General features: G+C 43.3%; 1 long non-coding RNA gene across 1 annotated transcript in view; it reads left to right on the top strand.

Annotated features, from left to right (window-relative positions):
- LOC130684247 (uncharacterized) overlaps window positions 1–25,440 on the top strand; it is a 154,530-nt gene that overhangs the window by 74,666 nt on the left and 54,424 nt on the right. Inside the window, exon 2 of the long non-coding RNA XR_008998436.1 lies at window positions 12,083–12,628. This is a non-coding gene — a long non-coding RNA (uncharacterized LOC130684247). The remainder of the gene's footprint in view (window positions 1–12,082; window positions 12,629–25,440) is intronic.

Below are 25,440 nucleotides of genomic sequence, written 5' to 3'. Positions count from 1 at the left end.
ACCAGAAGTGAGTCTGACTTAGGGGCTTCTGGTCAGGTGTGTCATGAGGCCTTAACCTCCCTAGTCTTCCCCCTGTGAGTCTGCGCACATCAGGGTTGAATCCCTGAGACTCCAGCGGCCTGGGCCTGCTCTCTGCTCAGCTATTTCCTCATCATGCCCATTGTGACCCATTTTGTGTTTCCCTAAGGCCCAGGAAAGCTTGGAATTCTGAGTTCTTGTCCTGGACTACCCACATTCACACCTGAATGTGTGTGGCAAGAGGAAAAAACTCAGCCTTTTAAAATTGCTTTGTTTTCCTTAACAATAAATCCCAACGAAATGGGATGTATAGTATTAGGATTGGAAGAGAGAAGTGGCTACTCTCTCACCCCCGAGCAGGTATTCATTCTTTCATTTAACAAAGATTGACTGAGAACTTTCTCTGTAACAAGGACTGTGCTGGATGGACAGGCTTCAAGCCTGGAGGCATCCTCCTTCTGTATCTGCCTCCACACCAACTCAATTTAGGTATGTGTGTGTGTGTGTGTATACACATGTTCATGCATGTATGCACACCTACTTTATTATTGTTGTTATCATTATTTGCATCTATCTACTACATCCCCAACATATTACTTTTAGGCTGTGATCACATTAACCTTAGTTCTAACTTAGAAAGTTTAAACACATTTCTCAGAGCCTCCCCTCCACCTCCCATCACACTCCCTTTCTCTCAACTGCATCAGTTTAATCTTTCATTAAGACAGTGAGGTAAACCTGGAAGATCACAAGAATGGAAGTGGTGGGAAGCGTTAGGACCCTGGTGTTGATGTTTCTGTTCTCAGTTACTTTATCTATAAAATATAGGGTTAACAGGTGAGAGGATTAGATGACCTTTGGTTTCCCTGCCTGCATGGAGTTTCAATGACTCCATTGCTTTATTTTCCTCCACAACTCCCAACAGCCAACTATTGCATGGAGGACATGATGCAGACACGTTTGCTGACTCTTCACAGCCCTCCTTGTGAGGCCCAGGCCCATCGCCCAGACCTGCCTGCCTCCTGCACGCGGGGCCTCCAGGCAGCCACCTGGTCCACTAGTCTGCCGGCCTTTCCCCACTTTCCTTCCTCCTCGTTTGCTCATAAGATTCTTCCTGTTTACGATGCCACACCCATGCCTAGGTCTTACTCATCTTTTCAAGGCAGTGTTTCCAGGAAGCCTTCTCTCTTTTTACTCAATTGACTGAGCTGTCTTTTCTCTGAAATTCCATTTCGCAGAGACTGAATCTTTCCTTTGACATGTGTATACAAACACACAAGTGTACATACGCACATGTATGTATATATCCATATCTTTCTCCATATAGCTTCACTATAAATTTTATACCCGTGTCATTTTTATGTCTAGAGGGTATATGGCATGACAAACAGTTCAAGAATGGATAATCACAACCTTTTCCTCACTTGGAAGAATTGCCAACATTCTTTTTACCTGGGAGAATTCTGTGTATTCCAGGTCAGACAAACCTTTGTTGTATAGAATCTGAGTGATGGAAAAGGAGAAGTATCTTTATTTATTTTAGAAAGCAATAGGTGGAAAAGAATACAGTTGATCAAGAAGATTAGAAGGTTTATTTCCCCACGGTAAAATTTAAGTTCCACCAGAGTGGGAATTTTCTTGACTTGTTCTCCAATTTATCCCTGTTCTTGAAATGTTTGGTACACAGTTGGTGCATAATACATAATTGTTGCAAGAATGAGTGACAGTGAGCCATACTTGGTGTGCTAGGGGCTGGTGACAGGGAGAGATGTGGGAAGTTTGGAGAAAGGTGGCAGATGCTGCTGTGTGGGGGACCTTTTGGAAAGATGGGGGAAGAGAATTTTAGGTTTTGTTGTGAGTTGTGAACAAACCTTTCCTTGGCTTTTTTCTAGATGCAAAGTTTCAAAAGATCTTGATGCAGATTTTTTATATGTGGGATTGATATTTCTCTAGAACAGGTAGCAGCCTGTAATCCCTTGCAAGGCTGCTGTGCATAGATTAAGTTCTGTAGTGTTTGTTGGGGAAATGCACGGCCTTCCATTCTTCCCTGAATAAAGAGGGGTACCTGGCACATGGTTGCCTTTGCATGTGATGCCAGGTTCCCTATGGCCATAAATGGGCTTCTCCTCAGGCAGTGTTTGCAGTTGATTATAAGAAAGGCTGAAAGAGGGGTTTCTATGAATGTGTACATATTAGTTGTGAGTGATGAAAATCCAACTTTAAACTAGTTTAGGCATAAAGGAGAACATGTCAGATGGTTGTTGGGCTATCTCATGGAACCCGGTAACTCCTGGGGGAAGATATGTTCCCACCCCAGGGCAAATAACCTTGAAGCGGAAATCAGTCAAAGAGAGAGAGAAAGTGGGAGAAACCCGTTTATTGCTTACAAGCAGTTGTCTACTTCTGCTTACCCATGTTTCTTGTGAGCTGGCTGCAAAAGGACCCCTCCAAACCTCTCTGGTCCAGGTGCCCACTCACTCTCCACCCTCTTTGTAATCATCTATTGATATGAAGATGGACTACTCCTCACCCCTTGGAAACACCTATTGATACGGAGATGCACCAAGACCAGGCAAGAGATTCTGGAAATACTGCAATTTTACCCATAAACCCAATGATAAGAGTGGGGCTGGGTCTTAAGAGAGATCCTCAGATATCATCTTCTCCTTTCCCACCTGGGTTTGCTCCTCCATCTTGCCCTCCATTCAGGATTGGATTTTCTTCTTAGCTTCTTTGGTGTATAGAGTAAAAAATGGGAGAGAATGCTCTCTCTGTGCAATTCTCCCAAGGAGCAATCGTGACTAGGCTGAAACGCAGCCACAGAATGTCACTGCCTTGCAATTTCATTTCTTTCTCCAGCATCCATGTGGGTGGAAGGGGGGAAGGGAGGGGAGTCCTGGGGAAAGGAGGCAGTGCTGAGCTGGGCGGAAGAAACCAGGGACCCAGTCCTCTGTGTGTGCTTTCCCACCGCAGAGGAAGTGCCTCCACAAGCAACCTCCGTCCGGGGACGTTGGTGGGCTCATCTCCTCAGGGATGAGCCAGTTCCCAGGTGTTGTGGCTCAGGGGCTATTTTGCATACTCCAGTCACTGACTCTGTCGTGTTTGGTGACTGGTGTTCAGCTTGGAATTAATAATAATAATAAATGCTGGGAGGTACAGCCTACACCTGGAAGGGGGCCCTAGGAAGCAAGAGAATTTCACCAGGTAAAACTAAATGGTCTGCAATGTGTAAAATATAAGAAGATGTGTAACAGTGAAAGTGGCTCTTTGCTTGTGTTTAGGTCACGGAACCAGAATTTAAGAGGTCAAAAATATTTTGTACGACAAAGCAGTTGTTTGAATGTAAAAAGCAGCCAGATGTACACAGAAGGGACTACTCTCCAGATGAGAGAGAAGTGTATTTTTGTCCCTTATTCCTTCTTGCATTTATTCATTTTTCAGATTTGTATTGAGTGCCCACCATGGGAGGGGGTGAGGGTACAGCAGTGAACAGGAGAATCCTGGGCCCTGTCTTCCAGGAGGTTACAGTGAAGTGGGGAGTACAGACATTGAGACAACGGGTGCCGGGTGTGGTGTATGCTTCACACAGGAAGGCACAGGAGCATGGGTACCTCTAATGGGACCAGACTGAGGGGTTCTGGAAAGATGTCTTTGAGGAAATGGCTTTTAATTTGAAGGTTGAATTTGGGAACTGGGGTGCATAAAAACTGGAGTGCATAGATGAGGTTTCAGGAATAGTGTGCTCCAGCCTCAGGGGCCATGTGTAGTCTCTTTGAGAGCTGAAAGAAGTTCAGCTGGAGGCAGTGGGGAGAGGATGGAAGAGTTGGGGAGGAGACTGTGTGTTAGGCTTCTGAATTTTGTCCCTAAGGCACTGGGAAGCTGTCAAAACCAATCACATTGTTTAGGTACTATGAATACTGTAACACTGATATTAATTTTCTATGGCTTCTGTAATAAGTGACCACACACTTGGTGGTTTAAAACAACACAGTTCCAGAAGTCCAAACTGGGTGTCACTGGACTAAAATCAAGGTAATGGCAAAGCTGTGTTCCTTCTGGAAGTTCTAGGGGAGAATCCTTCTTCTTGCCTTTTCCTGATTTTAGAGGCTGCCTGCCTTCCTTAGCTCGTGTCCGCCTTCCATTAGGACATGGACAGATTTGGGGCCATGAGTCTGCCAGTCACAGCTATTGAGCTGGAGGTGATACGGTCTCACTGGTGCGTGCTCCATGAGGACAGGAGCCACAGACCTCTGCTCACCACTGTATCTTTTGTGCTTGGCACTGTGCCTTGCACATGACAGGTGCTCCATAATATTTGCTGAACAATGGAGGAAAAAGATATTTAAGAACTTCTGGCTGCAGAGGGAAGAATGGGTTGAATGGGGGTAAGAAGGGTTAGAGAGAGGCCAGTTCGGAAGTTCTTGTCCAGAAAAGGAATCAGAGTTGCCTGGACAAGGTGGTGCCTGTGGTTGGACTTGGAAGCAATTTAGGAGACAGTCAACGAGACTTGCAAGTTGGTCAGATGTAAGGGTGGGTGGTACTCAGGAGTTTAACTTGGGCACAGAGGAAGATGGTTGTGCCCCTAATTGGAACCTGGAGGGAGAGGGGTGCCGATGAGAAGGTGAGCGTAGACTGGGGTGGGCTGGGTCTGAGGCGCCTGAGACTGAGATGCCAAAGCATCGGCTCCTATCAGCAGGGGCACAAATGAGTGTGAAGCCTACGAGCAAGGCTGGAGCTGACGTCCCAGGACTCCATCCCAGGGCCTCAGAGGTTGTTCGTGGAAGTCACAGACTCAGCTGTGGTCATGCAGAGGAAGAGTGTAGGTCTAGAAGGGGAGAGAGCCCCAACCAAGTCCTGTAAGAGTTGCCTGAGATGTTTCTGATGCCATTATTGCCGTTCTAAGTGTTGACAATCAGGCTGGGGAAAGGACCATTGTTTGTGTGAAGTGTTTTTGCCATTGTGTTGTTTTTATGAGCATTTATTAGGCTGGACCTTGGGGGATTGGCTTGGAATATGGAAACCATGTAGTTTTGGAAGACCTACCTGGAGATTGTTTGCACTGACAGAGTTCTTGTGAGGCATTTGGAAGTTGGGTCCAGTTAGGTGCACATTTATCGAGTTTGAGCAGAGAGGATGGTAGGTGCTTCAGAAGGCTCTCATGTCCAAACGGGCTTTCCAGGGGATGGAGGGGACTGGGGACTGTGTACGTCCTCACGTTCTCTTTGCCTGCTTACCACAAACAACTGGATTGAGCCAGAAGCCGGGGTTCCAGCCTGGGTGTCCTGACGGCCCTGGTCCAGGCCTTAGAGTAACAGTTATGAAGGACAGAAAAGACCCGGAAATTGTCAGGTCCCAGTGACCTCACCCTAGGAAACTCGGTCACCAAATCGAAATGGGACAAAAGAAGAGAGAGAGGGCATTAGGGCAACTTGCATGTACAACTATAGCTGGGCATGGAATCCTTAGAATATCCTTTTCTGGATTTTAAAAAGGTTGAGAGGGTCCCAGGATACTTCAAGTCTTTTGAGACCCTAAATATAAAAAACACCAACACCAAACAAAATGGAAGAAATGACAAAGCAACACTGTAGGTATTCTGGAATATTGATTACATTTAACAACGACATTTTTTCTAACCCAACTGCAAACCCCTTAGAGCAGTATAATTGTGTTATGCACAAGATACAGGCTTTATAAAAACCAACTCACTGTGTACCACAGGTGGTGTGGCCCGGGCGTGCAGCACGAGGCTGAAGTTGTATGATGTCACCTATGTATGTCACATGTATGTCTTGAGAGTCAAAGTGTGAGACCCTGAGATTGTGAGGCCAAGGTCAAAGGGCCCTTCGGTGAGAGTCCGTAGTACATCTTATGCTAGAGTGCATCTAAAACCCAAATGAAGGGTTCTTCCCCTCTCCTCAACATTAATCAAGAGCCGATAAATGCCAGGAAATGAGCTGTTCTAGGTACTGGGGGCATAAAGATAAATAAAATACAGCCTCGTGCTGGGGCGCTCACATGGCTGGGGAAGCGGCCCGCAGCGGCAGCGGACTCTCCTGCCGGAGCCCTTCCCGGCTCCTGCTGGCCTTCCTTGCATCTGAGGACCTGAAGACAATCTCACCTCCTTTTGCTTCTCTTGCCCCTAAAGTCTCTACTACCTTTCAAACGAACCTTGTACATATTATGTGGCTATTTGTGTTAATGTGAAAAAAAATTTATGATAAATAATGAAATGTAAATTATAAGCAATTTTAATGCAAAATAAGGATCAGGTGTCTTATCCTTTGTTGCAGAGGCCACAGCGTGTGCAGCCCTGTGCTTTGCATACTCAACAGAAACGGTTTTGCTGGTTGATGCTATTTGATGTTATGATCCTTTTTGGGCTCCCACGTGACCATAGTTTATGGTGGCAGGTGCAGACACTGCTAACTGTTCTACAATAGTCATCCAATCTTTCTTCCTCTTAGAATAGAAACACCATCATTTTAGGAGGCAGTGGCTCTTTGGTTGGAGACGTTTTCCAGCCTCCATGGCTGTTGGGTGTGGTGATCAGAGTAAGTTCAGGCCAGTGGGATAGATAGAGAGGAGCCATTCCTGCAATGCCTGGGCTGTGTCCTTAAACAGAAGCTTCTAGTTAGCACGATTTGCTATGATCTCTACTCCTGGCGCTCTGGGAGAAAAACTTTTACCTTTGCCTGACTGTCAGGCGAGTCCGGGTATCCATAGCACCGTATCACTTACCTCACTTGTTTTAGGAACCTTCCTTATCTGCTGGGCTCAATGAGGACCTCATGGAGCATGCAGTGGTATTTGCCTCCCCAGTACCCTGAGTAGGAGTCTGTGTTCCTGCCACATTAGAGGGTCCCCAGAAATGGTGCTAAACCATAAAGGAGTACCCTGTATCACCGGGTTTCCTATGTGGATCAGGATCAACTTACAAAAGGATGCCAGGATCAGAGAAGGCATCTCATTTGCTGTTGATGGTCGCTCAAAGTAGTTGATAGCAATTGCTTGTATTTCAACAATTAACTCCTCCCCTCAATCCACCTACCCTTTACACGTTAGAGAAGGTGCCTGTGCCTTCATGTTTCTACCATCTGTAAAGTGCCCAGACATGTAGCCAACAAGGACAACCTTTTATTTTCAGTAAATATCTTTTGGTGTGTTACTGCATGATTCTGCCAATGGTTAAAAGCCAGTTTCAGAAAATTTGCTACTACTTTACGGGAGATTCAGCTTTAAAAAGAGGCTAATCATCTAGGTTCCTTTAAACAAAGTTGATTAGTTTGGGACCGCAGGAGGAACCTCGCCTTGTGGAACTGTCATGAAAATAAAGTCACATTTTTGGAACTTCTCTGGGCAATGTGACATCAGTGAGCCATGCGAGATGCTGACAGTGACTGTCAATGGCATCATCCACTTTCTAAAGAACTCTAATTTCCTCTGATTTGGGAATCCCAGGCTCTTTTTGCTTGGGCCCTGAAAACTGTCTTGAAATACCCTCCATCAATTGCTATTTGTACTGCAGGGGCATAGACAGCAAGGCAGGGTGGAAAAAAGAAACAAATTTATTGTGCGTAAGTGTTACCAGGAGCAGCAATCACTAATCAGTGTGAAAATTCACTGTATTTCTCTTCCTTCATGTGCCTTTCTATAAACAGCAAAACACATTGAATCAATTTTTCAAACAAACTTGTAAAATCAGAAAATACAATGACCTTTAGCAGTTGGTAGCATGACTATCAGGGGCCACAAAGAGGTTTTTAACTATTGAAACATGTTGGCAATGTGACAAATGAGTTTTTTTCCCTTCCAACCCGTTAAAAATAGCTTTTATAAACTCTTAACTCCCTCGGATGGCGAGCTCACCATTCATCACCTTTATGACATCTTATATTTAGGCCATGGATAAATCCATGGGTCCTAATCAACCACTTTCCTGAGGAAATTGGCCAAATCCCGACTGGAGGGGGGAGATGAATCACAACAACCCTGCTATTCAGACAAATCTCTTTTCAAGTGCCCTTAAAGCTTTTTTTCATACACCAGCGAAGACAGCCACACAGGAAACAATAATAGTTTAATCTCTTGAAAAATTTCCTTCCTGCATTGCAACGCTTTCAGACAGGTAGTCAGAGCCAGCCAAGGGAAATTAGCTGCAGCTCCTGCCAAGAGCAGGCAGCTACTTGGGCCTCTGAGCCTCCCGCCCCTGCCTCCTCTTCCCCATCTCCAGACCAGGGGCCTGAAATGGGGCGCTCTCTGCCCGGTGGTGGCCCTCACTGACACCGGGAGAGACCGAGGGGCCGAAGAGCCATTGGTGACTCGCTGAATGACAAGGCATGTTACAAGCTTCTCCTCCCGGAGAGGGAGCTTCTGGGTAGGGGGACCTGTGTTGTCTGGAGAAGCATGTTTGGTTCTCAGGAAAATGCAGTTTCTCACAAGATGGAGTTGTTGTGAGAGGGTGTCTGTCCTTTGCTCACGGAACCCCGCTGTCCTAGTGGTGAGCAAGGCGGGCTGGTACTAAGACTGCCGCAAGTGCTTTTAATTCATCAAGGCTCCCAAGAATCTGAGCTAGTTGTAATATGTGTGGGATGGACAGTACCCACTCTCTGTAGAGCCACTTGCTTCACTTTCTGCAACCAGTGTGGGACCCCAGCCTTTAACGCCATCCAAGTTCATTGCACGTTGTATTCAGGCTGCCGTAGATCCTTTTCCTTAGGGATTTGCTGCCCGTTCTCATGAAGGTCTCCGGATGTACCTTGCCTGTAAGGAACTGCTTCCAACCAGCTGAGCTGCGGACAAGAGACCCTCCCCACCTTTTCCCTTGTAAGCCGCTGATCTCCGGCTCAGGTCCCTGGAGGCCTGCCCTCATCTGTTCTCTCCACCCACTGGCCGCCTGCTTGCTGCACCCCCCGACCTGCTGCCTCTGCCTTAGCACACCGTCCCACTCCTCTGGCTCTCTTAATTCTGGCTGCTCACCCAGCAGTCTTTATGTTTTTCTCCTTAGCTTGGCAATGTTGTGATCAACTTGCAGGGCCTGGACAAAACTAGCTGCATTCCCATCTCTTGTGTATTCCACCCCTCCAAGTGTGTGACATGTATAAAGAAAAATAATCTCTCTTTATACAGACTAGAACATTGCCTAATCTCTCAGATGAGGAGAGAGAGGGCAAAAAGATTCATAGGCCAAACTTCTGATTGGCACAAAAGAAAGGGAACAAAATTAGTTATCATAAAAATAGCCCCTTGAGGCCACCCACTGTGTCTAGGAAATCTCTGGATCTTCTCATACATTTTCAGGCCAAGCAGAAAGGACTTGAAAAAGGGCCTAATGGTTTTCAACTCATTTTTCCTCCATTGTCAAGGATAGCTGAAAATAAGCTTTGTAATAGTTCCCTTAGACAGATAAGTGCCTTCGCCAGACAGGAACATTTTCTTAGCGGTCCATGTCGGAAAATCAGCAATCCATATCCACATAGTAGCTGAGGAGGGGGCCGTGCACATGCTGTGGTAAAGGGATATTAACAACAAAGTGAAACCTTAAGGTGTTCATCATAGAGTTATTTATAATAACAAAAAATTATTAATGACTTATATTTCCAGCCATAAGGGAATGCTTACACCAGTGTTAGTACCATCCACGCAACAGACCCTTATTGCAGCCATGGGAAGTCATTTTCTCAAAGGAAACTAAATTAATGGGGATATGCTTATGCTATGTTAAGTAGAAAAAAGTAGAATACACTGTTTATACTATTTGATTCCAGTTTAAGTATGTTTATTGCAGAAAAGGGATCACTTTTGGTTAATGGAATTGTGAGTGGTTTTAATTTTTCTTTTACAAATGTTGTAATTTCTAAAATGTTTTTAATGAAGAAATGTTTTATAATCCAAAAACCAATAGGCATTTTCTGTGGTGGTATCACTACAAACAATCTCACTTTTTTAGAACCTTGAGGCCCTCTTGAATTGTCTTCTTTTTTCACAAAGGCTTTGCCCATGGGATTCTATGTAGTTTTTTCTGACTTTTTTTTAAAAGGTTTTTCAAATACATTCTCCTGCTTGGTTTCAAAACCCCAAAGAGAGGCAGTATTCTGCTTTGGATTCCACTTACTTCTCCTCTGCCAGACAGTTTGTTTTGGTTGATGAGAACTTGCTCTTGGGTAGGACCTCTCAATACTTCCTTTACATTTTGGTAGATGAAATTACCACTAGGGTGAGTGAGTTATGTATTAGGTAGGCTGCCCTCTAGAAGAATCTGCAGTAGGTTTTCTATTCCTTGCCTCTTGCTTGGTCTCTGAATTGAATGGGGCCAAAGTCTTCCATGCTTTCCCCTGGTCTTTGGTCTACTGACGTGCTCCCACCATGACATCCCTTCTACTCATCATTTTTTTTCTTGTCTACATTCAAACGCCCTTCACTCTGCTTATACCCTTAGGTTAGTGGTTTCCCCTCACATGACCCAGACCCTGTACCTGTCCCCAAGACATGGTTGAGGTCCAGTCCTCCTCCATTCTTCCTTCACCAGGCACATCTTTGTCATCACATTTACCACCTTGTAGGGAAGTTACGTGTCCATCTCCCTCCTCAAGGGCAGGGACCACTTGTTCATCTCTCCAACTCCAGTGGGTAATACACCTCGTTTTAGTGGGGGCTCATAACAATTATGTGAGCTGAATTATGCCAGTTTCGATTTCTATTTCCTAAGCTATAAGATCAGTTTATTTTAAACATTGCCATGTTCCTGATACAATTCCTATCACATCAAGTTTCCATTGTCTTTTTAACTCCTCACACTAAAATCTCATGTTTTCTTTGTTGATCAGCCCTACTAGATGCATTGGTTTCTAGCTAGTCCTCTCTGTTTATCTTCTCTCATGCTACATAATTATATTCACACAGAATTGCACAGATGTTAGTTATTATGTCTAATAAATTTACTTATTTTTGTTTTATTTGGGAAGTTTCCTCCTTTCTCAATTCTTAGTTGAAAGTTCTTAGAAGGAGAGAGGGGAGGAAAGGAGAAAAAGGAAAGGAGAGAAGGGACAGAATGACTCTTTCTGTATTTTGTCTTTAAAATTTTTGCAGTATATATTTTCAGTGAACATGATGGTGGTTCTTAAATAAACTGTATTTTTCTTGGAGTTTTGATACCAGGTAGAGGACAAAGACACTGAGATACCAACTGGTCAGGAAAAAGTTACATTGACTCATACATTCTACAGAAGTGTTGATTTAAGGATGCTGTGTTGAAGATGTCTTTGGATAGTAGCATTACTCTCTAAATGTCCTCTGAAACAGTAACATTTGGCAAAGTCAAGATCTTTGAGAGATTTTTAAAGTAATAATAAGCTTTAGTTTCTGGGCTGATGAAAGAATGTCAATGTCCAGGATTTGATGTTTGAGAAGAACTTTCCCTACTTTGCATAATTAAAAAGGAATGTCTTGAAAGACTGTCTGATGAACCAAAATAAAATTAGGATAAAGGACATAATTGAGTGGCAGGGAGGGAGGTTTTCAACCTTCCACAAGCATCTCCGTCTTGATACCACTGCGCTTCCTGGATACCTGTAACTATATCCAGCTAAGCCCTGATTTGCTTGACTTAACTTCATGATAGTTTTGTGACCTAATAAATAAATAAGGTGTGGTGGGAACCAGAGTGAGATCCAGCCTGGCCAGGATCAGCCTCGCATTAGAAATAGGCTCCTGGGAAACAATGCCTTGCGCAGGTCAAGGCCGTGTCAGTGTATCAGCTTTTTGCTTAGTTCAGGCCAAAGTTCAGGTGAGTCAACGAACTTTCATGTGCCTCTCACCCTCACCTGATGTTGCTTCCTTCGTTCCGTTGTCAAGGGAGACCCTGGCCCAGAAGGCTCAAAAGTCTGATTGCTCTTGAGAGCACAAGAAATCACAATGCATTTTCCTGACCCCAGGAGAGGTGTGTGCTTGTCAGAGCTTGGCATGGGGCACTGTGAGGCAGGGAGAGTGCATGCCACCCTGGATAGGTGGTCGGGGACCTAAATCCTTCTTTTGTTCTCTCTCTCTTTTGTCCCCACCTAACTAGGCTTCTATGATCTTTTCAACAGCAAGCTGTGTTCACCAAGCTGCTGGTTATTCTCTTGGTGACACGGAAGACCGCGTTCCAGGCCTCCTCATTCTCCATCAGTTGGATGTGGTCCAAGAAGAACTCTCAGGTCCAGAGGATGGTGGAATCACCAGGGGGAAGGAGCCAGCATGCCTGAATCACTTGTGAAAGGCCACCACTGAATGTCTGATAAGACTGTGGTGAGTGGGACATAAACCTTCATCAGGCTAAGCTGCTGAGATTTAGGGTTGTTTTTTACAGTACTTAGACTGCCTGACCCATACAAGGTGGCTACAAAATCTGACTTTCCAATGGCTGGGATATTCTCCTTTTCCTCTGCCTAGACTTCCTCCTCTACAAAATGGGACACTGAGAATGCTTGCATCAAAGGAATCATGGAACAGTGCCTGATACCCGTACCACCCTTACCAGAATACTCTTACTACTACTGCTATTATCTCTTTTGGAGCCCACCACCCCTATCCCTGCTGCAGAGCCATCTTTTGGGAGGAGGAAGCCCATGAAGTAAGTGGTTGCCCATTCCAAGAGAGCCTGCCATGGATCTCATCCTCCCGAGAGGGGGAAGATACTTGGTGAGAAGCCATGTGAAGTCCTAGCCAAGCTGACAAAACAGGTCTCGGATCACGTTACTTAGGGATTATGTGCAAGGAACATTTCCTGCTGTTACTGAAGCTGAGTGCCACCTAATGATTCACAATGGGTTTAGAGGGCGGAGATCATTTGGGTTCTGAGAAAATGTGGAAGAGTTCATGGAGAAGCTGTAAATTATTTAATCTTTCTAGTTTATTCAGGAGTGCTAATCTCACTCACTGAAAAGAACACACAGTGAAATTGGCCCTAGACTTAATAATGGCCAAAGAATAAATTTGACTTTTCAATAGATGTTTGCTTTATGAAGCTTAGGTAATGGGATTTTAAACAAAAACAGTGTGGCATGTGTAGTGATATCCCAATTAGTCAATTAGAATAATTAGAGCTGTTTTAACTGGCCAACAGATAATGACTGATGTCTCAGTCTTAGGAGGGTATTGTTGAGAAGTCTAGTGTGGTCATTAAGAATGTGGGCTTTGGAGTCAAACCACCTGGGTTCAGATTTGCAACTTATCAGCTGTGTGACCCTGGGCAAGTTACTTTAGTCCTCTGGGCTTTGGTGTCTTCATTTGTATATTGGAAATAATCAAAATACCTCTCTCAAGGTTCTGATGATTTAATTAATTTATCTATTTAAAATTCTTAGAATAAAATGATAGTTATTTTTAGGAAACATTGTTTAATGACTTGGTCTGGAATATAGCCATCTGTTTCAAAGGCTTTTTGAGCTCTGTAACATTGAAGTTCTATCTTAAGGAACTCCCTCTAGGGGGTTAACGTAGAACTGTGTTCCCCTGATTTAGTGGACATCTCATCAGCAGCAAGAAGGGAGTGTTCAATGCCATGAGGATGCTATGCACCATTTGCCCCAAGACTCTCACGTCCATGCATTTTGTTTGTAGATATTTTAAACCAATCCAAATGCTTTTGAAGGCTATTTGCTGATGAGGAGGACTGGAGAGATAAGAATGAATCTGGTGGATAGAAATAAAAAGAACATTTATGACACTGAACTGTCTCTGAAGATGGGGTCAAGCCACCATCTTTCCATCTTGTAGAGAATTATTTTCCAGGAGATTAATATTTTTACTTATTTTTCTCTTTTGTCGCTCTACTTTCCAACTCTCCATCAAAAATAATTTCAAACCATAAGGCATATATTTTTTAAGCTTTTTATTTGAAATAATTTCAAGTTTACAGGAAAAATGCAATAGGAGTATTTTACAAAGAACAACAAATATCCAGATTTGCCTACTGTGAACATTTTATTCCATTTGCTTTATTATTTGTTCTCCTTCTATACATAAACACTTATACACATTATATTTTTTTCTGAAATTTGTAAGTAAGTTGCATACATCATGGTCTGTCATTCCTTAAATACTTCAGTGTATATTTCCTAAGAACAAGGATAATTATTCTTTTACATAACCACAACACACTTAATCAGCTTTGGTAACTCTAACATCAAGATAATACTTGTATCTAATCTGCTGTCCATATGCCAGTTTTGTTAATTGACTGAATAATATCCCTTTTAACAGCTTTCCCTTCAATACAGGATCCAGTCTAAGATTACATTTACTTGTATAACTCTTTAGTCACTGTAAGGCTTATTTTTAAAAAGATAGAACACTTTGAAAGTAAAAGATTCATTTTACTTTGCTGCTCTTAATAACAGAAGCAAACCAACTTGATCTAATTTTGATATTTCATCTGTTATGAAAAAGAAACCAAGTGTTCATCTCTTAGAACAGTTTACTTTTTTGAGTGCCATTTAAAGGTAAGGGATTGATTTTTCTGAGTTATCTAATGGTTCTATTCTGGTGCTTCTGTTAACATAAGCTTTTCAAGGATAGGCACTCTCTTTCTTTCTCAAGTTTAATTTGACAAATGCATGGGCTTCCACAAAATGAAATTCCAGGTCTTTCAGTGTATAGAGGGGGAAATGCACCTCTTTGGAATTCAAATTGAATCTGCACTTTTTCAGGTTCAAGTTTGCTCAGACAAATACAGCAGATTTTTATTTAAGGAAAATTCTATCAATATTTTTACATGTCCTTCAAGTTTCTGGGGCAGTACACAAATTACTAGGGAAAAAAATGAATCAACCCATAAAACCTCTTCTAACAAATTAAACAAAGAAATAGGAAATGGTCTTAAAATTTGAGGTTCCTCTTCCATCAGTATGCATGATTGCTTCTTTGGCCATTTCTTTGGCTCTTTCTAACAGACTTCGATAGGAGGTACCAGCAGATCCTTGAGTCTGCTTGCCACATGTTTTTGTGAATTCCATGAAAAGAAAGTCATGTGTGTGTGGCAGGTGGTTTGAAGGAAGACCCAGAGTCCCTTGCTGTCCCGTTCTCCTGAAGCTAGGATGTGGTAAATTGGCTCAGTCAAATCCAGTGGTGGAGAGAAAAGCAGATGAGGACAGCAAGGGAAGTGAGGGGCTCTGGGAAATAGGGTTGATGGGCAGATGGGAAATGGTGGAGAGCAGAGAAGGGGCTTTCCTTTATGATCTTTCAAAGTTTAAATGTCCCTAGAAGGCATTATCAGTTAGTCATTTATAAGAAAGTAGAACTGAAACAAACAAACAACAAACACAAGGCCATGAGGAGAAGCTGTTGTGTGGCCTCCTCTTCAAAGATGGCGGAGTGAATGGTTGGTTGGTTAAGTACTCCAGTGGGAAATGTGTGTCTACAGGAAAAAGAAAGACACCAGGGAAACTGGTGTTTGAATTTTGGATCAAGATAAGAATAATGTGAGAAGAAAGGAAAGTTCTGGAACCTCAAGTCTAAGGGTATAAAGGGTGAAAATGAAATCCTATGTCTAGGTGATGAGAGAGTCTTACCGACCAGTGGCTAGTGGGTGGGGAGGAGACTAGGGTGAGGCAGAGACAGCTGAAGCATAGCATTTCCAGGCTCTGAAAAGTGTGGAGGTGTTTCACTTCTCTAGCTGTAGAATTTAGTCCACTGGGATCTAATGTGGATGAATTGCTATATTTTGTGCATAAGATATCCTCTATTAGAAAGGATGGGCAGCTCTAATTGCTCTTTATGAGCAGCCATTCTGTATGTGTAGGAGGGTACAACTCAGGGACAATGGAGACCTTAGATATTTGCCGTAGAAAATGGCCACACAGGAGAGTAGGGTACTAAAGGCTTCTCACCTCCATTTCAGGCCCACACAGATGGGGTTAGGTGGGAATACCTAATTGTGCTCTGTCTGCAGCTTCTCAGCAAACAACTCTTAGCAGCTGTGACCTCCTGTGGGCGTTAAGCATAACACTGAATGAGTTAAGCAAGTAAGGTGTGACTACAGCTGTCACATGGCCTTTCCTGGGTGACTGCTACACATCAATCTGATCATTTTACAGACTGACTTTATAAGGAATAGGATCTGGATCACAGTCCAAGTTTTTCTTAATATGTAATATAAGTGGGATTAAAGATTAAACTTCAAGTGGTCTTAGTAAACATTGAAGAATTAGATATCATATAGCCAGTGATGTTTAATGTTTAATGGTCCCTGGCATTTTTTTTCAGTCTTTCAGTATGCATGTGAGAGAGAACTATGAGTTAAAGAAAAATAAAATATACCTGTCATATGATACTTGACGGCATCCATCCAGAATGGCAACTTTTATGTCTTGATTTTAATGGTCCATGAAAGAAGGCAGGGTGTGGTTCCTTCAAAGGCAGTAAAGTGGGCCTTTATCAGCTCATCAATTATTTTTCCTACTGTGACTCATACAGACTGATGATAATAGTGAAACTTCGTTTCATAAAATTTAATTTGATGTTTAGATAATCATGTTTGTTGCTTTCCACCTTTTTCAATTTTTGTACAGCAAACAAACAGTGCATATAGCAAATAAAAGCTAAGTTATGTATGTGATAGATCAGCACATGCAGGTAAACTACACATATAATATATGCATACATATATTATATTTAATTCTATGAAACTGATCTTTTTAGGTTAAAATGGACAAATGTTTATAATTTAATGAGATTCAAATTAAAATATATACAGGCATATTGCATTTTATTTATCAAACAATAATGTAACAATACAATTCCAGCCAAATGTGCTGTGAATAACAACCTACTGTGTGCAGGTGGTGTGTTTAGATCTGTGAGGGTATTTGGTGTTCAGGTTAAGGATGATGCAGTCAGAAGTCAGACAGATCTCAGAGACTGTAATATCAGAATAAGCTCATAAGTAGATTTTCCTCTAGTGAACAGTGGGGATGGGTGTTGCGTGGGGTGTGAGATGGTCCGGGAAAGAGCTACCTACTGGGAGTAAAGGCTGTTGGGTTTGAGGAACTATAAACAGTTCAGTATTGCTTCAAATTACATTGCTGCAGAAGCAAGATCTTGGAAAGCCTTCTGCACTACCTGAAGAAATGTGTATCAGCTTCTACTGCTATTTTAATGCCTTCCATTCATGGCATCCTGTGGAAAGTGGTACCAGTCTCTAAGTGCATGGTGAACTAGGGAGCAAGCTGGAATAGGGTGCTGGGAGTCAGGCTCCAGGTGCCCCCGTCCATCTGTCTGGCTTGGATCTCTCCACAGACTTATGGTGGAAGCAACAGAGAGGTGGTGAAGGGTTTTAAACAATCCCAGGATGCAACTAAGAAGGTGGCTTAGGCACTGTGATGCCATTTCTAGTTCTGCATTGGAGAGGGAATAAGGGGGGTGGAGAGAGAAGTATAGATTAAGGTGACCTTAGGTAAGCATTTATATGTGACTTGTATGATGTCAGGAGATGATGAAGAAGGAGGAATCCCGGATAACTCCCAAATCTCTGCCTGGTTTCACTGCAGTGAAAGAGTAAAGAAGTTGGCCTTGGCAGTGGCATTTTCGTCTTAGACATCTAGGTGGACATCCAAGTGCCTCTGTGATGTCTGAAAGGCAGTTCGTCTGGAACTTGCAGAGAGGTCTGGGCTAGAGAGATGGATTTGGGGGCAACTGGTTCTTCAATTCTCAGCACTCCATTTTTAGCTTTCTCTCTGGCTCCACATGTACCCAGAACACTGACACAAATTTCTGGTAGATTCTATGAGTGAAAGACAGGTAGCAGCAGGACGAAACTCTCCATCTTGTCTGTCAAGGCCACAGGAATCTACCTTCTTTTTTCCATAAGGCAAAACTCATGGTATAATGGGTGCAGAGGCTTGGGAGTGGGAGGAAGGGATGATTTTCTCAGTTAGGGACATCTCAGCCACATTGGTGGTGTTGTTGGGTAGGAATTAAAATTGTGCAGAGCTTGCCATGCTGAGCTGAGCTCTCAGAGGGAATGCAGAGTGCCTTTGTCTGAAAAATAGCATGTTTTGTAGGCAAGAAAATTTCATAAGCTTGGAAGGAATTATTATGATTTAATACACATGTGTGGAATTACAATGTAGTATACCCTTGTAGTATTATAGTTAATTATACACATAGTACCACCAAGACTAGCAGGAAATCCTGTCCTTAGGAGCCTAGAAAGGCCGAGCTGGAATGAGGGCGTGCAGCATGGTCAGAGAGACCCCTGGAGGCTGCTCCCCCAAAGTTGTCCTGCCACAGCCTGTCACAATGTGTGGAGGTCAGGGGCAGCTCCTCACTGCATGAAGGGTACCATGCACAATGACTGGCAACACCACAGAGGCCTCAAGATGATGGTTAGACTGGGTAGGACAGGGCCTGGTTGGGTGGAGGGGCTTGAAAAAGCATCCCTGTAAAGGTGGGCAAGGGAGAGGGAACTGGTGGCTTTGAAATAGCACTGCAGACAGATGGTGGGGGTCAAGGGAGGAGAAGGATGGAGGGCATTCGTTCAGAGGAGAGTCAGGGCATTGTGGTCCCTGAGGAGGGAAGGAACAGGTCCATGCTGGTTCTCCAGGGAAGGCAATAGAGCAGGGGAAAGAGACCCAACCACCGTGTAAGTGGGGCCGGACACTCCTATGGGGAGGGTGAGGAAGCCTGGGGGAGAGAGTGCATAGCTGATGGATGAGCCAAGGGAAAATATGTGAGGTGGGGTTTCTTTAAAGATGAGGTGGAAGGTCAGTGGGGTCCTTTCTTCTTGGGCAGGAATAGGAGGGAAAAAAAACCAATGGCCTTCTAATACTTATATGTTTTCTAAATGAAGTGACAAAGCTTTCTCTGACATGAGAGCTTTAGACACAGTGATAGGACATGGGGTGATGGTGAGGAGCTGTTGGTACCTAAGGGTGCCCTGACCCCCTGAGAGAGGAGACCAGGACGGAGGACAGGAATTTAAAGGTCCAGAAGTGAGAGAAATCCAGCCATGTTTATGGAAGAGGAGGAAGAAGAAAGAAGTGGGTCCCCCAAGTAATAAAAAGGCAGGAGCCCAGAAAGTGAAACAGAAGGCTGTGTTTCAGTGTAAAGTGAAACTTGGACCCCAGATTGGGACCCAGATTTGGTGATTTCCATCTGTGCTGTCAGAGTGAGTCAGCGTCAGAGCCTGTCCAAGTCAGAGTTTTGGGGTCTTGCATTTTGAAAACAGGACCTAAAATACATTCTCAGAAGGATTGTTGAGTGGACACTCTCAACTTCCCATTTTTATTTTCTATTCTGCATGGACTCTTTCTGGAGGTTCATGGAGACCACAGGGTGGTGAGGCAGTAGCAATGACACAAGGCGCAGATATAGGACACCCCCACGGGGGGGCAAGTCTTCAAGTCCATGTGGTTCACTGGAAAGGTTAGAGAGCTCTGGTGGACCAGTTATGGGGCTTGGAGGAGGGAGCCTTGAGCCCCAGGGGAAGCACTTTGCTCACCATCCTCCCACGTCCGTTGGAGTCCTGGCAGTTTAGATGTGGCCAAAGGCAAACAGGAGCCGTGAAATCTGTTCTGAATCTACCCAAGCCTCCATGCAAAGGGCATCCTTTTCCCATCTTCCCATGAGAAGTGCAGCTATTAATTACACTAAGTGACAAAGATTCTCCTTGTTGCTTGATGAACACAAGGATGAATCTTTGTTACTGACTGCAAATAATAGAAGTTCGGTGGCGATCGGCAGGCAGGCCAGGCAAACATGCTCTGAGCCATGCAGTGGGCACATGGCACCTTCTTCTGAATCAGCTCAAGAGGCTGCAGGGAAACAGAGTAGGCATTATTTGGTCAAGTTCCTCATGTGAAAATAGAGCCTGCATCCTTTGTGTTTGTTCAGTTCTGGCACTGGAACAAGCTGTCTCTTTACATTAGTTCAGTTCTGTAGAGAAATGGTCATTTAGAAGGAAATACTTGGAAAACCCAGGCACGAATCCATTTTTAAAGTCACAACTGAATGATTGCTTTCTTATTGTGCTTCATGGGGCTGGAAAAATCATTCCTTTCTGTACATATTTTTCTTTTTTTGCTTTGTGTTTTCATTCTGCTTAAAATACACATATGTGCCAGAAATGAAAACATTTTCAAAGGGCAGGTTTCAAGGACTCCTAAAAATAGGACCTGTTGCCAAATATACATTTCCCCAATATGTAAATGACTGAAAAGGAGCACAATGAAAAGCATATGCTATTCAAATTGTCTTTGGATAAACAAGAGCTAGAGGATTGGACTTCCAGCCTCCAAACTCTTCAAACTAGTGATTTCCATTTAAAATTTTGTCCTAAGTCTTCAGACATCATTCTCTGCATATTTTACATCGATCTTTTGATCAAACTCAAAAAAAAAAAAAAAAAGCTGCTAGGAATTATTTTATTTTCCAAATGGGAAACGGTTATTTCACTATATCAGTTGGTGACTTGAAAAGAAACTTTTAATTATCAAGGCTAAAAAAGGTATAAAACAACCAGAACATCTGGGCCACTGGAACTGCCTTGTAGACGGAGAGATGAATCAGTGAATTGGGAAGTAAATGTAAATTTATCAAGGTAAAAGACCTTTAATTTCTTGTCTTCTAGGGTCTATAATCAGGAATTACCTCAAATTCTTTCTAGGGAAAAAAGAAAAAGAGAGTAGAAACATGAATTAAAATCAAAGACATCAGTGGTGATAGGAATTTGCTTGGGATTCTGTGGCCATCACCCTGTGTAATTTAGAAGAATCATCATTCATTACAAAAACCCCGCTGGTGAGCTAGTCTCTGAAATACCATGTTACATTTTCTGGAAAAAAAATAGTTTGATCAGTGGTCAGTGATCACTTGCAATTATTGTAAGTTCTCTCGTAAAAGCTTTACAAACCTGAGTGGCTGTGTTCCTCTGGAGAAGGCTCCCCTGGGGCTAGTGTCCTCTGCGTTCCCTGGGACCCTCCTTTCCTTCCAGCAGGGCTATGGAGGCAGTGCTGGTCTATGAAATACGACTGAAGGTCTAGACCTCTACCCTTGGAATCGTCTTGCTTTCCCAGCTCTGGTTAAGTTTTGCCTTCTATATCTGAATATTTCCATGATAGAGCATGGAAAAAGAAACTTAGAAAAGGTCTCACCATTGCTGTTAAAAAGCTATGACCTTTGCTCACATTTGCCAGATAAAGTGGATTACAGCAACAATTAACATGAATTATTAACTCCCAGATTAATAATTTATTAGAAATCTAACAGCCCCAGGCACTGCCAGATCACACTATTGAAAGAAAAACGAAGAAAACAACATAGCTCTAATTATAACAATTTGTCAATAGTGCTTGGAATAAGTAATGGCATTTAGACTTTCTAAAGGATTTAAAAATTTTCCCTTTAATACCACACAGGCTGCAAAGTCAGACAAATCAACTAATAATTTCTGTAGCAACTTTTGTGATGATTTTAAGAAATTTTAATTTAACTAATACACGTCTCTTTCTTTGTGCCCACTTCTATGCAGAGCACTTGTGCACACTAATGCATTTACCCTCCTAACAGCCAGCAGAGCTGCACAGCGTCTCTAATATCCACATGGGCCGGAAGCTGTGCTGAGTCACACAGCGGGATGGTGACTGGCTCTGTTAGTTTGCCAGGGGTGCTGTTACAAAGTATCACACACTGGGCGGCTTAAACAACAGACATTTTTTAGTTCTGGGGCATGGAAGGCCCAGATGAAGGAGTGAGCAGGGCTGGTCCCCCTGAGGCTGTGAGGGGGCATCTGTCCCAGGCCTCTCCCCCAGCTGCTGGGGGGTTGCTGGCAATCTTAGGTGTTCCTTGGCTTGTAGAAGCAGCACCAGGCCTCTGCCTTCACCTCCACAAGGCATTTTCTGTGTGTGTGTGTTCCGTTTCCCCTTTTTAGAAGGACACCTGTCGTGTTGCATTAGGGGCGCACCCTAATGACTGCATCTTAGTTTGATTGCCTTGGTAGCCCCATCTCCAAATAAAGTCACATGCTGAGGTATTGGAGGGTGAGAACCCCAACATATGAATTTTGCAGGGTGGGGGGAGTGGACACAATTCAACCCATTGCCTAGCTGAAATTTACTCAGGAAGTCAAGCTTGGGTCTGAGCAATTCACCACCATGTTAGGCTGCCTCCCATCTTGCTTGTCTTTGGAACACAGAACTTATTAAAGCATGTCCAGTTTAGAGCATCTTATTGGTTCATATCCAGAAAGTGCCCTCAGCATGGTAGCTCTTGGGGACAGTGTCTCTGTGAGCTCAGGGAGGGATCTGGCTAATTTAGGGGATCAGACTGGTTTATAGCTCAAGGCTCTCTAAATTCCCTTCCTGCTCCAAGCCCACTGTGTTTTGAAATGTAAAAGCTCTTCCAATTCTTTCTGTTTGACTCTGGAGCACACTTTCTTAAGTCCACATTTTAAAGGCATTTGAGGAGGGAGGGGCCTCTTTCTTCCTTTTTTCCTTCCAAATTCCTGTTCTCAGAGCCACATTGGGTAATGCAGCACCTCTCTACCTTGCAGATCTACCTGACCTCAGCGTATCTTGAAATGCAAGGAGAGAAACCACAAGGCCCATGAGCTCTGACTCTGTGGCCTTTCAACTTGACAAGGAAGCAAAGCTTGAAAATCCCTATTCCTTAGTGGAGGAGGGGGAAGGAAAAAGGAGGAGAAAATGGAGAATCAGGAAAATTAAGGGAGCAAAGAAAAGAATTTTTCCAGTAAAATAAAAAATAGCATGTGGAATTTAGAAAATTATGCTTTGCTTCACCAAATACCAATTTTCAAAGGAGAAGAGTGAGAGACTCACATGTGGTTATCCTAATGATGAGACCCAGGGTGGGGATTCACACGTCCACTTCTGATCACTCCATCCCCGCACCATGGAGATCAGACTCCCAAGAACATGTGCTACATGTGCCTTCCAACCTCAACATTTTTAGGATTTTCTCCTTTTTTCTTTTTGTTTCTTTGTGAGTGCAGATTTAAAAGCATTTTTCTTAATGCAGTTTGTGTGTCAGGTCACTTCCTTGTTTTTCTTTTTTGAAGCAAAAGATGTGATAAAATCTTGCAGGAGGATGCCAGATAAATTAGAGGAATTCATTCCTATTTTGCTTGAATAAGATGTCCACCCCTTTCAGAATGTTTATGAATTTGCTCTGTTCTGAAGGCATAAGTCATGGAGACATTCTAAATTGATTCTAAAAGAGGACAGGTGGCATAGAGAGGTCATTCAGAGGGTGAAGTAAGTCCAGAGAGAGAAGCTAAGGTCAGGGCTTTGTGCCACTGGGTTTCTAAAGAGGGACATGGGTTCTGTTTAGGAATTTCTGATTCTTGCCTTGAAATGACTGGCCTAGAAGTTTGATCAGATTCCTTCTTCCTCATTTTTGGGGAGTTACTCTTTTGTGAGCCCCACAAATGTTTAGACAGAATCTAGCAGACTTGTGGGTTACAAAAATGGCTGCAATCCTTTACTTTTCCCTGTGTCTTTGATCACCATAATATGACTTTGCAACTTTCTTATCAAGGCGTAGAGTCAAAGTCTGTTTCGCTACCTTTGAATCTCAGCCTCTCTATGACCTGCTCTAGCCAACAGAATACAGTAGAAGTGATGCTGTGACATGCATGAACTTAGCCTAGCACAAGAACTCAAGAGGTCCCATACATGGCTACTCTTTCTTGAAACCCTGTGAATCAGACCAGGTTGAATGCTGAAAGATGAGCAAACCCGTGGGAACAAAGGTTGGATGTCTTAGTGGTAGAAGCCATCCCAAACCAGCCAGCCCTTGGCCAACTCAGCAGCTAAGTGCATGTAGGCAAAAGCAGAGGACCCATCCAACTGAGCCCAGCCCAAATTGTTGACCTAAAGAATCAAGAGCTAAATAAATGGTTGCTGTTTTATTTTATTTTGTTTTTTTACTTTCACCAGCATGACTTATTTATTTTACAGTTGTTAGCTTATACCTCTTTATCCCCTCACCTATCCCCCCATCCCCCAAGCCACCCAAATGGCTGCCATTTTAAGCCACTAAGTTTTAGTGTGGTTTGTTATACAGCAATAACTGACTGATACGCTGCCTGGAAATTCACTGAAATTTTATGTCTTTTGTTCTTGTGCCACTGATATCCCTTTGAGAGTCTTACCAAATATTTATGTATGCAGAAAGCATAGTGTTGTTGGTATCACTTCTGCTTCTCAAGACAGAGTGATCATTGCTAGTGGGGACTAGCATAAGTCATCCCTTGAAGTCATCTTTGGGTTTCCTTCTTTGTAGTGGGAGGTGCAAGATGCTATATTTTGTCCTTTACTTTGGATGGGATGTCTGGCACACTCCTGACCACTGGGGCCCTAAAAATTTTACTGATGTAGTGTAAGTCTTAAATCTTGGTAGGGTTTATCTCTGATCCTCTGGAGCACATGTGTCTTACTAGGGCCTCCAATGAACTATCTACTTCTTATTCTTCTGGCCTGACTAGAATGATACCCTCGATGTGATGTACTGCATGATGCCCAGATATTTAACCTCTTCAGACTACATTATGACAGAGGGTGGAAGAGCTAACACAGTTCTGGGGGCAAAACTGTAAAGGAATATTTTTGTTCTTTCAATCTGAATGCAAACATTTTCTGATTTTTTGTCTGATAGAGTTAGAGTGGAACACCTTCCCCAAATGAATAGCTGCATAGCAGGTGCATGAGATCTATTAGTCTGCCCACTGTGGCACAGCAGGTGGGGAGTCTGAGCAGTCTGCTGTCACCTTTCAGGATCTCTGGTTTCTGCAGGGGACAGACTGATGACTTAGAGGAGACCACTTCCTCTGCATCCTATAGGTCCCTCTGAGGGTGGCATGAATTTCTGTATTTTCCTTGATTTAGTATACTTAGGCAGGGTGGAAGGTGGCTGCTTCAAAAGTTTCCACTTGGTTTTCCCACTGTGATAGTTCTCATGCCAAGGACTCAAAGCAAGTTGGTTGCTCTGACTACCAAAGGTCTATCCCAAGTGTACATTTTAGGATGAGATAAATGATGGCCAGGTGGGTCTGTAGAAATAGTAGATACTGTCTTTGTTGGATCTTCACCAGATGCCATTATTTCTTGTCCCTACTTTCTCCTATTTTAAAGAAAGGGTCAAGATAATGCTTCAGTTCTCCAGCTATCAGTGGAAACTGAGACCCCAATAAGCTGAAACATATTTGATGTTTCCTTTGCTCCAGTCTACAACTACCTGAGTAAGTGGCTGAGGTCCCTTTGGGAGAGGATGGGGGAAATCATTACCATGTTCATTTGCCATTGTGTTGCAGGTCTGTCCTCCCGAGGACTCAGTCTCCTCTTTAATAAATGGGTTGCTGTCTGAAGACTGGCTCAGGTCAGGAAACTATGAAAAGGGCTGGCGCTGAGGGTTCTAGACCATGGAGCTTGG

This window comes from Manis pentadactyla, chromosome 1, assembly GCF_030020395.1.
Source record: "Manis pentadactyla isolate mManPen7 chromosome 1, mManPen7.hap1, whole genome shotgun sequence".
NCBI classification, from domain to species: Eukaryota; Metazoa; Chordata; class Mammalia; order Pholidota; family Manidae; genus Manis; species Manis pentadactyla.
This window is presented reverse-complemented; position numbering and strand designations above follow the sequence as displayed.